Raw genomic sequence first — 12,556 nt, 5'->3', positions numbered from 1 at the left:
GCTTGGGGGTGTCTGTGTGTGGATGCGTCATGGGAATGGGTTGCAGTGAAGAAGCACACCACTGTCTGGTGCAGAGCTCTGAAAAGTGGAGCTGAAACCATCACAGGGACTGTCACCATTATTAGTATTTGTGTTAATATCATTATCATTATTATTGCTTAAAAATTTTTTTTAAGATTTACTCTTTAGAGGAGTTTTAGGTTTACAGCAAAATTGAGGGGTAGGTACAGAGATTTGCCGTATACTCCTTGCCTCTATACATGCAGCCTCCCACACCATCAATATTCCCCACCAAACTTACAACGTTTGTTATAATTGATGAACCTGCGCTGACATGTCATCATCACCCAAAGCCCATAGTCTACATTAGGGTTCACTCTTGGTGGTATGCATTTGTGGTTTTGGACAAATACATAATGACATGTCTCACCATTACAGTACATCATACAGAGTATTTTCACCACCCTAAAAATGCTCTTTGCTCCACTAATTCTTTTTTTTTCCCCTACCAATTCTTGAAAAGTATTTTTATCACATAGCATCAAGAAAGGTAGCATGTGATGACTGGGAAGCACTTGGGGGCTCTCAGGCTGGGTGGAATGGTCACAGAGTCCATCTGTCCTGAGAGTGAGGATAGCGCAGTGAGAGGACTACTAACAAAACTGATGCAGCCTTCTGAGGAAGACTCTAGAGTGAGGGCTGGTTCCTTGGGCTCCACAGGTCAGAGCAAGCACCTCTTTGAGACTCTGCAGGGGTGTGGGTAAAGGATCTCCAAAAAGAACTGTAGTTTAATAAGAGAATACATGCAGGTTGGCATCTTTGGGTCAGATTTTATCTGCTGATTTCTGTTGTCAGGTTCTCCAGGGGACTCAGCGTATCCTAGAGGGAGAGGGACAGGATGTTGTAAATCAGTGGATGTTTAGAGTGGCAGTGCCCCTTCTCGGATTTCCCAGCAAAGTGGACTTGATCACCTCTCTACATTGAATTAGGCCCAATAACTGATGTGTGCTTATTTTTTGACGGAGACATTCCAGAGCTTTGCTCAGATTTTCAGAGGCATCTATGACACTCAAAAGATCTTGGAAATTGTTGACTTTGTTTAAAAATGCTTTATTTTGGTTTGTGTTAGAAAACATAGTTTAGGGAGATATAAAGAAAATTAGCTTTTAAGATTTGGATTGATCAAATTTCTGATCTCTCATTTCTGCATCAGATAGGGGATATCAGACTCCCTGCCCGAGAGCTGGTTCAGTTGCTGTGCTCTTCCCTCCATTTGCAGAGGGCTCACAGGGAACTGCTAGGACTGGACTTTTTTCAGCAGAAACAGAACACATTTAGCATCTCTGCCTCTCTGCTATCCTGTTATTTCTTAAACTTTTTATGACCTTTTCAAACATGTAGTAGGAGTGTCAACTGCAAATTCGCACTTGCTGTCTGCCTCTCCAAAGATCAAATTATGAGCCTCTGCAGCCGCTAACCTTCAACACCGCTTGAAAGGAGTTCAAGGAGGAGGTCAGAAAGCAGGCGCTCTGGGCTCTGGAAAAAACTGGCAGGACAGGTCTTTAGATAGTTAGATTATTTTCCAGGGAAGATTTTATGAACCCAGTTCTTTCATCTCCTCATATCTAGAAAAGCACTAAATTCCTTCATAGTGACGTCTGTTCCTCATGACTAGCAGTAACCTTCACAAGATTAGCATCAGCCCTCTGCAAAAAATAAGTGCTTGGTTGCATATACTCTCCCTTCACCAAAATTACAAATATACTGACCACCTCTCAACCTCCTTGGAGCAGTTTCTCAGAGCTATATGAAATGCTGACTCCCTGGCTATAGTCCTCATTTTGCTCCAAATAAAATGTAACTCACAACTCTTAACATTGTGCTTCTCCCCGCCCCCCAGTTGACAGGAATGTAAAATGAACCTCCACGAGGAGACCCAGTGCCCAACTTCAGTAGCTCTCTACACTTGCCAGTTCTTAAAAATCTATTTCTTCCCTACTTACTTTTCTGTTTGTTGGTTTGTTTTGTAAAATACTCCCCACTTGTGTTTATCAAGGCAAATCTCAAACCATTATTATTTCTGTCATAAATGTACCTGAGTGACTCTAACAAGGGAATGGTTTCTTAACCATACTTAACAAAATTAGCAAGGCAATTCTCTAATACTCTAGTCTAATTCTCAGTCTGTATTTCATTTTTGAGTTTATAATTTACTTTTTAGTTTTGTCGTATCTCTATTTTTAAAGAAGACTTTTATTTCTAGGTGTCTAATTATGAAAGTTATGTTTGTAGTAATCAAGCAGTTCAGGGGTGCAAAGCCCCTGGACACTCCCTGCGCCTCTATGCCCAGTTACCTGATCAGCCCTGGATCTGCCTTTGTACTCTTGTCTTCCTATCCTTTGGTGTGGTCCTTTCCTGGACAGCCGTCTCTTCCCCATTGTTTTCTCCAGTCCAGCCTCTGCACTTCAGTCTTGAACACCTTGTCAAGTGCAGCTCACTACATGACCCTTTTAGGAACCTTCAGCCGGGCTTGTTCTGTCAGCATGCAAAGCCCCCCCTCATTAAGGTCTTGGCCATGTTGGGGATAAGTCAGATTGTGACGTCTTATTTTTAATTACATCTAAAATACAGAGTCAAAGCCACATTGTCTTTGTTAGTGTTTTAGACAAACAGGTAATTGAGAGCTGCTGAACCCTCAGAGGACCCCACCCACAGGCATCATGTGGTGTCAACCCTGCCTGGGAAGACCCAGGCTCAGGCCCTGTGCCTTCTCCTCCCCGTGGTGCCCTCCCTGCCCCTTCTGATTGGGCCTGCACACTGTCCTTTGTCCATTAGAGCTTGCTTCGCCTCCCTGGCCTTCAGAGTGACCTCTGCCCACTTCCTGAAAGCCTGTCTTGCTCCTCTGCTGAGTCCATTTCCTCTCCTGCCTTTTGCCAGCCTGCTGCCAAGTGTAATAACAGCTCTCTTGTCTAGCATGGTCATGACAGGACCTCTGTAGGGATCGAGGTGCGAATTCCAGATTCGGTCCCACCTCATTGAGCTTGGCTACGCCGCCTTTCAGGCCCATGCTGTTCTCCTTTTTTCTTCCCTGCTCATAAAACACAATCCTGTAATTTTCTGTAATTGAACTAGACAAGCTAAGCAGAAACAGAAATGCGTTGTCCCCAGTATGCAGTGACACCATTCCTTTTCATCCTGCCACTTGAAACTGTCTTGGCTGCACTTTAAAAACAACCGTGGTGCGCTCTAGTTCTCTGCTGGCCTTGAAGAAAAACATACACATGGTATGCTTAATAGGCTTTCAGTGAACAAGGCTGTTCAATTGCATTTTGAAGTTCCTCCATACTGAGCTTCCTACATCAGGAAGAATCTCAACCCTGGTGACTTTCTGTGTTAAATCGACTAAACTGCGAAGAATATCCTCCCTAACTTCAGTATGGTGTTTTACTCTTAAAAGATTTATGTTTATGCAATCAGGGAAATAAAATTTGCACCTTTGAAAAGTGTAGGGGTCATGAAGCAGCACCTTCACTTTACATGCGTGGCAGTTTGCAGCTCATGATAGTTTTTTTTGGAGGACTGAGTTTGCTGTCAGGAGGTGTGAGCGTTCAGGGCCCTCTAGCTCTCAGGCCTGTGAAAATTCTATAAGCACAGCACAGTTAGAACACAGGGTAAACCCCACCGGCTTCTGAAGGGAAGCGACAGTCATACTGAACTTTGAAGGGTAAGGAAGGGGCCTGACCAGGGACAGTGTGCCTGTGCCCAGGAAAGGCACTGCAGAGGGACACTCAGGGGGCACTCAGCAACACTCGAGAGGGTCCTGCGAGGCTCGGTGCCAGGAGCCAAAGGCACGTGAAAACCAAAAGTTTGAGCTACGACATGCGTTGAGAGGCCCCAGGGGTCAAGGAGAGGAGTGTTTGCTTATTTTGTGAAGCGCTGTGGGGGCGTGGACCCCTCCGCGGTTGGAAGAGGGTGAGGGCGTCGGGCGCTGACAGAGCTGAACCTGTGGCGAGAGGAAGGCGGGCTTGGAATAAAAGCATGCTGCATCTCTGGGAGCGTGACTTTTTAATGATTACCCTTTCGTACTGTATGTTAAGCAAAAATAGTGGGTTTTTAAATGTCAGTAATAACTGCAGAGAGGGATCCAGAGTGACCACAAGGGGAAGGAGGATACCAGGAGCAAGAAAGGAGCATCATCTTTGGGGCTGGGTCAGCTGCTGAGAAGGGAGCAGCGAGCTCCACCCCGGCCACTCTCCCGGCGCCTCCTTTCTGAGGAAGGAAGGAAGGAAACATTGTCAGAGGGAGGGGTCCTTTGGGGCTTTTCCCAGAAAGGAGCTGCTGTGGTTGGTGATCAGCATCAGCTCAGAGCCTCTGGGCCACTGGCTCTTCTTGTTCCATCTGTGTCAGGCCCCACTGATGGTCTGCCAGGCTCTGGGCTCTGCTGTCCGCAAGCAGGTTGTAAGTTTAGGGCCTTCTTTCTAAGTGGTTATGACTTGCAGACACACAATTCTCTCTGGGCTGAGGCTTGGCTTGGCTGGGCTGCGTCCTCCAGGTTCGGTGCCCACTAGGCATGTGGGGGATCAGATGCCCTCTGTGGTCCCGCATGGCTGCCCTCAGAAGTTGTAACCCTGAGTTGACAGAACGCATTGTTGGCTGCAGACAGCCAGGCAGAGGGCATGGGCTCTCACTTGCTGAGGAATCCCAGGAAGACTGCTCATGAGAGGTCACAGATGTCCTGCATATAATATTTTCCTGCAATAAAAATCTGGTTCCTGTGAGTGTACATAAAATAAATAACCCTAAAACCTAGCAACTCAAAACACCACCAGCAAAGTCTTTCTCCTGTGCAGCTGTGGTTCAGCCAGGCTGCAGCCCCACAAAGGACCCCCTCACATCTGGCGTTTGGTGCTAGCTATTCGCTGGGCCCTGCCATCATCCAGGGACCAGAGCGACCCCCTCACAAGGCCCCAGCGTATCTCTGAGAGGAGAGGGGAGGGGAGGAGAGCCTGCTGGCCTTGGAATGCCCCACCCAGAACTTACACACTGCCACTGGCACCCACGGCTGTGGTCCAAACAAATCTCAGGTCGTCCCCGGGGACACACCTCCAGTGGAGGAGCCTCCCAACCCCTGCAGGGGGCCTTTGTGTGGACCTGGGAGGACGCATGGCCACTGGGCAGCTTACCACAGTGCTTTCCATAATGATATGATGGGGCCCCCACCCTTAGTCTGGAGCGGGAATTCAGGATGCATCATTCCCCAATCAGCAGTTAGGGCTAAGTCAGGACGGCTTTTCTTTGCTAATCCTGTGTGTTTATTGACATTTTACCTGCACACAGAGAGAGAAGATAGTAGAACTTGTCTGGAGATGTTCTCTTGCCTGTACAACACTGTGGTTTAAAAAAAAAAACACGGCATTGCTCTAGTGAAGCACAATTCACTTGGCTTCTGTGGTTGAGGAATCCCCAAGCAGAGCCCCTGGTTTTAGCTATAGAAATAGTTCTGTGGTGACAGGTCTGGCAGGCCCAGATCCTGGTTCCTTCTAGACGTGGTGGTGGGTAATGAGTTGGGTCGAGGCATGGCCCTGCCCTTCCTCAGCTGGGGATGGTTTAAACAAGGCCCTGCCTTGGTTGGAGGGGTCTGAAGCCCAGCATTGTGCATGTCTTTCAAGACTGCTTAGCTCTGAAGCACGAACCTTTGGTGAAGGTTCTGTGGCAGTCCACCAAGGGCCTCCTCTTCCCCTCACCCTGGGCATCGTGTTGTCGGGACGTTAGGACAGTCACACGTGGTGTTTTCAGAAAAGGCATGGAGCCCAGCAGTTAGCACAGATGGCGCACACCAGGAGGGTGGTAGACACTGCCCAGTGCAGAGACATGAATTATTCGGCTCCATATGGTAGCTGGGCTGGTGTGCACAGAAAGCTGGGTGCTTAGGAAGTAATGTACACTTTCTAAGCTGGAGGAGCCCTGTGTGGGATGACTCAGGAGACAGACAGCCTCAGAGAGGTGCCCACTCTCTCCAGGGCACTGGGGTCCTTGAGGAGCCACACCTTTTGGCCAGCCAGCAAGTCATAGGTGACTGTCTGTGGCTCCAGGAGCCACTCAGTTCAGTTCATTCGCTCATGTGTGTCCCAACTCTGCGACCCCATGGACTGCAGCACGCCAGGCTTCCCTGTCCATCACCAACTCCCAGAGCTTACTCAAACTCATGTCTTTCAACCATCCAACCATCTCCTCCTCTGTCGTTCCCTTCTCTTTCGGCCTTCAATCTTTCCCAGCTTCGGGGTCTTTTCCACTGAGTCAGCTCTTCACAACAGGTGGCCAAAGTATTGGAGCCACTGCCTGTCCATTTATTTGACTGAATTAGCCTGAACCCGCCAAACCCTTATTTGGCCACACGTAAGTTTTCCTTGGTCACTTCTTCCCCTGAATCTCATGTTTGTGGCAGTTGAAAAGCATTGTCAGCATCAGAACACAGTGAAACAGTTGTTTGTGACAGTGCTGGGGTCTGACGTCCAGACCTGGCAGTCATTCGTTTATCAGTTGTGATGGCCTTTGAGCCTGGGGTTTGGTCCATCCAAGAAGTGGCCAGAGGCTCCCGCACCCACTGCCCGGGCTGGTTCTACGTCAGGGTCCTTGGCAGAGAGCCCAGCACAGGGTGGTGGTGGCTATTAGGTGACATCATGTTCTGTACCAGGGTGCCTAATGCAGATGGGTGAGGATTGTTCCATAGGGAGGGTGGAGACGGCAGGGTGGCAGCAGGAGTGGCATCAGAAGGGGACTTTGGACAAGAGAAAACAGTCTGGTCGGTCCAGAACCCAGAGTCACAGAATTGAGCAGCTAGAAGAAGCATTAGCAATACTGGGGTTAAGCTTTGATCGTCAGTTTCTTGAACAAATATGAGTATACCTGCAGGTGCTTTTTTTAAGGGTGTAAAACGCTACACAAATAACAGGGCTGTCCTCCTAAGTAGTCTGTGCTCTGTACTTTTATAGGCAAGGAATCAGGCACAGACAGCTGAAGTGACTTGCACTTACCCAGCCTGCAGGGGGCAGGACTGGGGCTCCCAACCCACTTGAGTGGGCAGGCAGCAGGCAGGCCCCCTCTTGTGGGCTCAACGTGTGCGTGGCCCTGTGAGGTCACACACTTGCATTGGGCCGCGTATCTGACACACATTGGAGGCCTTTGAAGCAGGGGAGAGGGCCTGTGGTAGTGTGTTTGTGACCCCTCCAAAACCAAACCCTTCGTGAACAAGTCTCTATTGTGACCTTCACAGTCAGGAACTTGGCCCTGAGGCTCTTGCAACCTGCTGACAATCAACAGGGTAAAGTCTGCTTGCCTCACTGAGCCGCTGACACCCGTGTCCCCTGGTGAGCACTGCCACCCTCCCTGAGGTCAGCACCTCGTCTGAGATGAGGACTCTGGATGCTCTGCGTTCTTAGAGCTGACACCACATCCACCACCGCACCTGATACCCCGCCAAGCACAGCACTTAGCATTATACCTGATACCATGTCTGGTACCTCTCCAGACAGTGTACTGGGCAGCCCACATAACACTGCATCTGAAACCGCCCCCAGCACCACAGCTGACACCCCCGGCACCATTTTTGATACCCCGCTGAGCATAGCACCTCGCATCACACCAGCCCTACCAGTGTACCTGACATTGCATCTGACACCACACCTGTCAGGATGTGAAGGAGCCTGGTCCTGTCTGACCTTAAGTCAGCAGGTATGTTGAGCACCTCCTACATGCCAGGCACCGGACCAACTTCCTTAGACATTAGAGAAGTGTTTGGAGCTTTGAAGAGCTCCCCCTAATAGGGGAGAAGAGAACTGGTGACTTCAGGGGAAACCCATCAGGCCTGTGTAAGAAGTCTTGGAGGTTTTATGGAGCAGTATAGGAGTGAGGGCTTTTGAAAACAAAGCTTCATGTACTACAGTTAAATGCCTTTGCTAAGCTAAATCACTTCAGTCGTGTCCAACCCTGTGTGACCCCATAGACGGCAGCCCACCAGGCTCCCCCGTCCCTGGGATTCTCCAGCCAAGAACACTGGAGTGGGTTGCCATTTCCTTCTCCAATGCATGAAAGTGAAAAGTGAAAGTGAAGCTGCTCAGTCGTGTCTGACTCCTAGCTACCCCATGGACTGCAGCCTACCAGGCTCCTCCGTCCATGGGATTTTCCAGGCAAGAGTACTGGAGTGGGGTGCCATTGCCTTCTCCTACATGCCTTTAGTTATCTAAAAGTAAACATAAGAACTCTGGTTTCATTTCAACCAGAATATTATCCTTATTTGTACTTGAAATCTATCATATTTTGGTTTAAGTTGTTTCAGCAACAAGTTGGTGGCTTTAAACCCACTCACGGGAGGTGGGTGGCCGGCCCCACAGCTCCTCTGAGGGCCAGGACTGCTCACCTCCACGGTATCAAGGCTGTGAAGCTCTAGGTGCAGGGAGCACGTGGGACCACACAGGCATCCTCTTCTTGAAGCTTTCTCTTCATTTGAGAAGGGCACCCCACTGACCCGTCACTTCAGCCTCATGGTCACCTGTCCCTGCAGCAGGTCTGCAGACACTTGGTTCTGGCAGCGGGGAAGCTGCTGCCAGGGAGAGAGTCAGAACTGGCAGCAGGTACGCACACAGGTAAATAAAGTGTCAAGCTGAGATGTGTGCACATGAGGACTGCGATTATCCAAAGAGAAATCCTCTCCAGATAGTGACAAAGCCATGCATCACATCTCGGGCATCACATCTCGGAGATAAGTGTCCTGGGCAGCAGGGGTGGGGGTAGGGTGGGGTGTGCAGACGGCTGAATGAATGCAGAAGCTAGGACAGGTGTAGGGGCGGTGGGGTAGAAGGGGCACCCTGGGGAACAGTGCAGCAGGGAGGGGAAGTGTGGCTCAGAGTCCCAGGGCTGGTGGAACCTGCAAGCCAAAAAATGACCTTCACTGTCACAGCCTTTTTTTTTTTTTTTTTTAAATTGGAGTATAATTGCTTTATAATGTTTCACAGCCTTTTTAAAATCAGCTTTTTTGGAGGTCTGACCTCATTAAACTTTACCTGCTTTAAGTTGCAGTGCAAAGGTTTTGCAAACTGTGTGCAACGAACAATTTTCTGTCACCAAGTGATCAGATCTGGTGAAGGGGGGCTTGCTGGTTGTTGGGGTGGGCTCCTTGGCCTGGCAGTCACCTGAGTGCAGGTGCCCGCCCCTCCTGCCTGGAACTTGTGGGGGAGGGCCTGGCCAAGCTGCAGGGGAGCAGAACTGCACACCAGCTGCTGTGTGCTGGTGGTGCAGGCGGTGGGGGTGAATTACAGGAAAGGAGGACGCTGCATTCCTGGCATATTCTTTCCCAATGGTTCCCAGCTCTCTGCAATACCGGTATGAACCAGTTTTTTCTGACTGCCTCCAGCTTGAGCAGAATTTCCGTCGTTGTTGTCCTCAGCCAATTGAAAATCACCTGGAGTTTTATCCCAAGCACAAAAGAAGGTCAGAGAGAGGAGGCCCGATAACTGCGATTTCCCCCCCGCCTCCCTGGTCCTGGACTGGAAGGTCCTATAGCCTTTGTCTGCCTGGCCTGTGCCCTCTGGGTGTCAGCCCTGGAAATTCTTTGATTTCTTTGTCTGCTGGCTTTGGCAAGGGTAAGCCAGCCTGAGAGATGCTGTATATCCTTGGGTTGCCCTGCTCTGACTCACTTAACCTGATCAACATCTCTGCCTGGTGGCCGCTCTGTGTCAGTCTTGCCTACCTGCACCTTCCCCAGGAACGTGTGGTTGGCATGCCAGGTGCTCAGAGCATCGGTGTGATAACTTGCCCCCCACCCCCACCCCACCTCTGCAGCTGCCACCAATGTTCTTGTTAGTCAAAGCTGATTTTTCTGAAGAGAGATGAACTTGTGGTTTTTGCTGTGCCTTTTGGCTCTGGATCTTTTAGCAGCTGGTGCCCCTCAGGATGAGGGGGCGGCGTGCAGCAAGGGGACCCTCTCTATCCAAGGTCTTGTTGGGCAATTGCCACTGCATTTCAGACACATCTTCATGTATTCTGTGAGGCAGAAGAAGGTGTTTAAGGCTTGAAGGAAGTGTGCTGCTCAGAGGCTTGGCCCCACCCCCCCTTACAGCCCCAGGGTGTGTGTCCATAACAGGACTTAGTGTAGACACAGGTAAGGGTGGGGACTCCAGTGCCAGAACCAGCTGGGGGCAAAGTAGAAACTAGATCGGGTTTTACAAGGCTGTTAGTTCTTGGCGTGCAAGGCTGGGCTGACTCTTGCCCTATTGCCTGCTATGTCAGCAGGGCTCCTTGTAGTCCAGGCCCTCGGTTACTGGAGGCATGGGTGGGAGCCACAGAGAGCCCTGGGCCAGAGCTGCTCCCAGAATGCGTGGAGCTTGCATGGCCTGCTGTTCAAGCTCCACAAAGTTGGAAATGTTTGGGGGGGTGTTCAGCATGTCTGCTCCTTAGGCTCTCATAAGGAACTAGGTGGATGCCGAGCTCGGGGCAGCCTTACCTTGCCCTAGGCTGCTGATCCTGAGACATCCTCTCTTTTTCTCTCACAGGAGTAAGTCAGTTGCTTTCTCTGGTGACATACTGCTTTTACTCCTGTTAGAGAACTCAGAGGGAGAGATTGGTCTTGGGATTCCATGCCCTAGATGAAGAATGCCCTTGGTTGTCAGGTTGCATGATGTGATGTTCTCTACGGTCAGTGTTATGGCTGGCGCCACAAGAGAACCCCAGATCTCCCTTCTACCATCAACTGACAAACTAAAAAGTAACTAGAACGGTAAAAACAATAAAACTTTGAATAGTGAGATTTGTTAAAGCATTTTAAAATTGTTACTGAGATAGAATTCACATAAAAAGTATACAGTTCTGTTTTTTCATGTATTTACCATGTTGTATAATCATCTCCCTAATAGTTGGATTTTTTTTTAATTAATTTTTCTGAGTACAAAAGGAATATGTTCTTATTGTAGAATGATATAAATGTTCTGGAGCACTCCCCTCAGAAACACTTTTAGTGAGAGGCTGGGCTGCTGATGTTCCAGGCCGATGCCCATCCCAAGAGGGTTGTGACTGGCAGTAGCACGCAGCCGTCTCTTGGACTGTCCAAGTCATCTGTCTACGCGTCGTAAAGAACCTGCCTGAAAAAGCCAGAAGATCTTCAGGACCAATCTCCAGGTTTCTGCCCAGACACAGACCCATTTGGTACCTGTGCAAGCTCCCAGACAAACCCATCTGAACAACATCTTGGCCGCATTTACTAGGAAGGTGCACACAAATCTAGTCGTTTCTCCTCTCCAGATTTTTCAAGGAGTCTCACCAGAGTTCATTGACAGAAGAATCTTAGAAACTGGAAGAACGCATGGCAGAGAAGAAAGACAGTGTTTTCACGTTTCTAAACTGCTTCTTGTCATTTAGTTGCTAAATCGTGTCCGACTCTTTGTGACCCCATGGACTGCAGCCCACCTGGCTTCTCTGTCCATGTGATCTTCCAGGCAGGAATATTGGAGTGGGTTGCCATTTCCTTCTCCAGGGTCTAAACTGCTTGAGTTTTACTATATATATTTTTTTGCAATGAAGGTTTATTAAATCTTAGTTTTTCTGACCTCTACATTTTTTTAAAACCTCACATCTTCATCTAAGATAAACTATTATAGTTCACAGTATCTGTGCAAATTATAAATTGAATCAGGGAGTTACCTGGCATTCCAGTAGTTAGGACCCCGAACTTCCACTGCAAGGGGCACAATTTCAATCCCTGGTCAGGAACTAAGATCCCACAAGCCACACAGCATTGACCAAAAAAAAAAAAAAAAGAATCCTACACAAAATAGTCAAAAATAATAGGAAGAGGAGTTAGTTCACATTAGCACATAGGAAATTGAAGCCAGTAGTATTATCAGTTATTACCAGTAATATGAACTGCCTACCAGATTGTGTGCTGAATGCCTTTAGTCTTTATTTAAAAAAAAAAAAAAAACTGTAAAGAATATAGATTTTTTTCTTTTTGTCCTCATCTTACAAATGAAAAAAACTGAGCACATAAATTTAGGTTATTTACCAAGATCTCAAAGCTCAGAATTAAGGTTCTGCTCCTGACAACACAACCTGAGCTCTTAACTCCTGAGCAGCCTCCTAAAGCACAGACATGGCTATTTCTCTAGGGGTCAGTGAGGGGACCCTTGAGGCTTCACACATCTGAGCCCTGGACTGCCTCTCACATACAGGCCCCGATTCTGTTCTGTGTTCAGGGAGTGAGCATGAGCAGTTAGGCCTGGGCCCTAAAGGCTGTGCCAAGCCCCTGGAGTCCAGAAAGCAGCCCTAAATACCTTCTGTCCCCCTCAGGAGGTTCAATGGGGGTTTGAGGATCTGGAGCAGTTGTAGCCCTTCAGGCAGGAATGCCAAGAGCATTGGTCTGCTAGATAACCAGGAGGGGACAGATGGGGCAGGAAGGCCTCCAGTCACCCACTCCTGGGCTGCCCGTGTGGAAGCAGTTGGCACACGCAAGTGGGGCAGAGGTGCCTGGCCTTGGGCCTTGAGGGTTTTGATGGGAGGGTATGTGCGT

General features: G+C 48.9%; 1 protein-coding gene across 4 annotated transcripts in view; it reads left to right on the top strand.

Annotated features, from left to right (window-relative positions):
- OGDH (oxoglutarate dehydrogenase) overlaps positions 1–12,556 on the top strand; it is a 67,322-nt gene that overhangs the window by 14,693 nt on the left and 40,073 nt on the right. The gene's annotated exons all lie outside the window — the stretch shown is intronic.

Source organism: Cervus canadensis, chromosome 3 (assembly GCF_019320065.1).
Source record: "Cervus canadensis isolate Bull #8, Minnesota chromosome 3, ASM1932006v1, whole genome shotgun sequence".
Taxonomy (NCBI): domain Eukaryota; kingdom Metazoa; phylum Chordata; class Mammalia; order Artiodactyla; family Cervidae; genus Cervus; species Cervus canadensis.
This window is presented reverse-complemented; position numbering and strand designations above follow the sequence as displayed.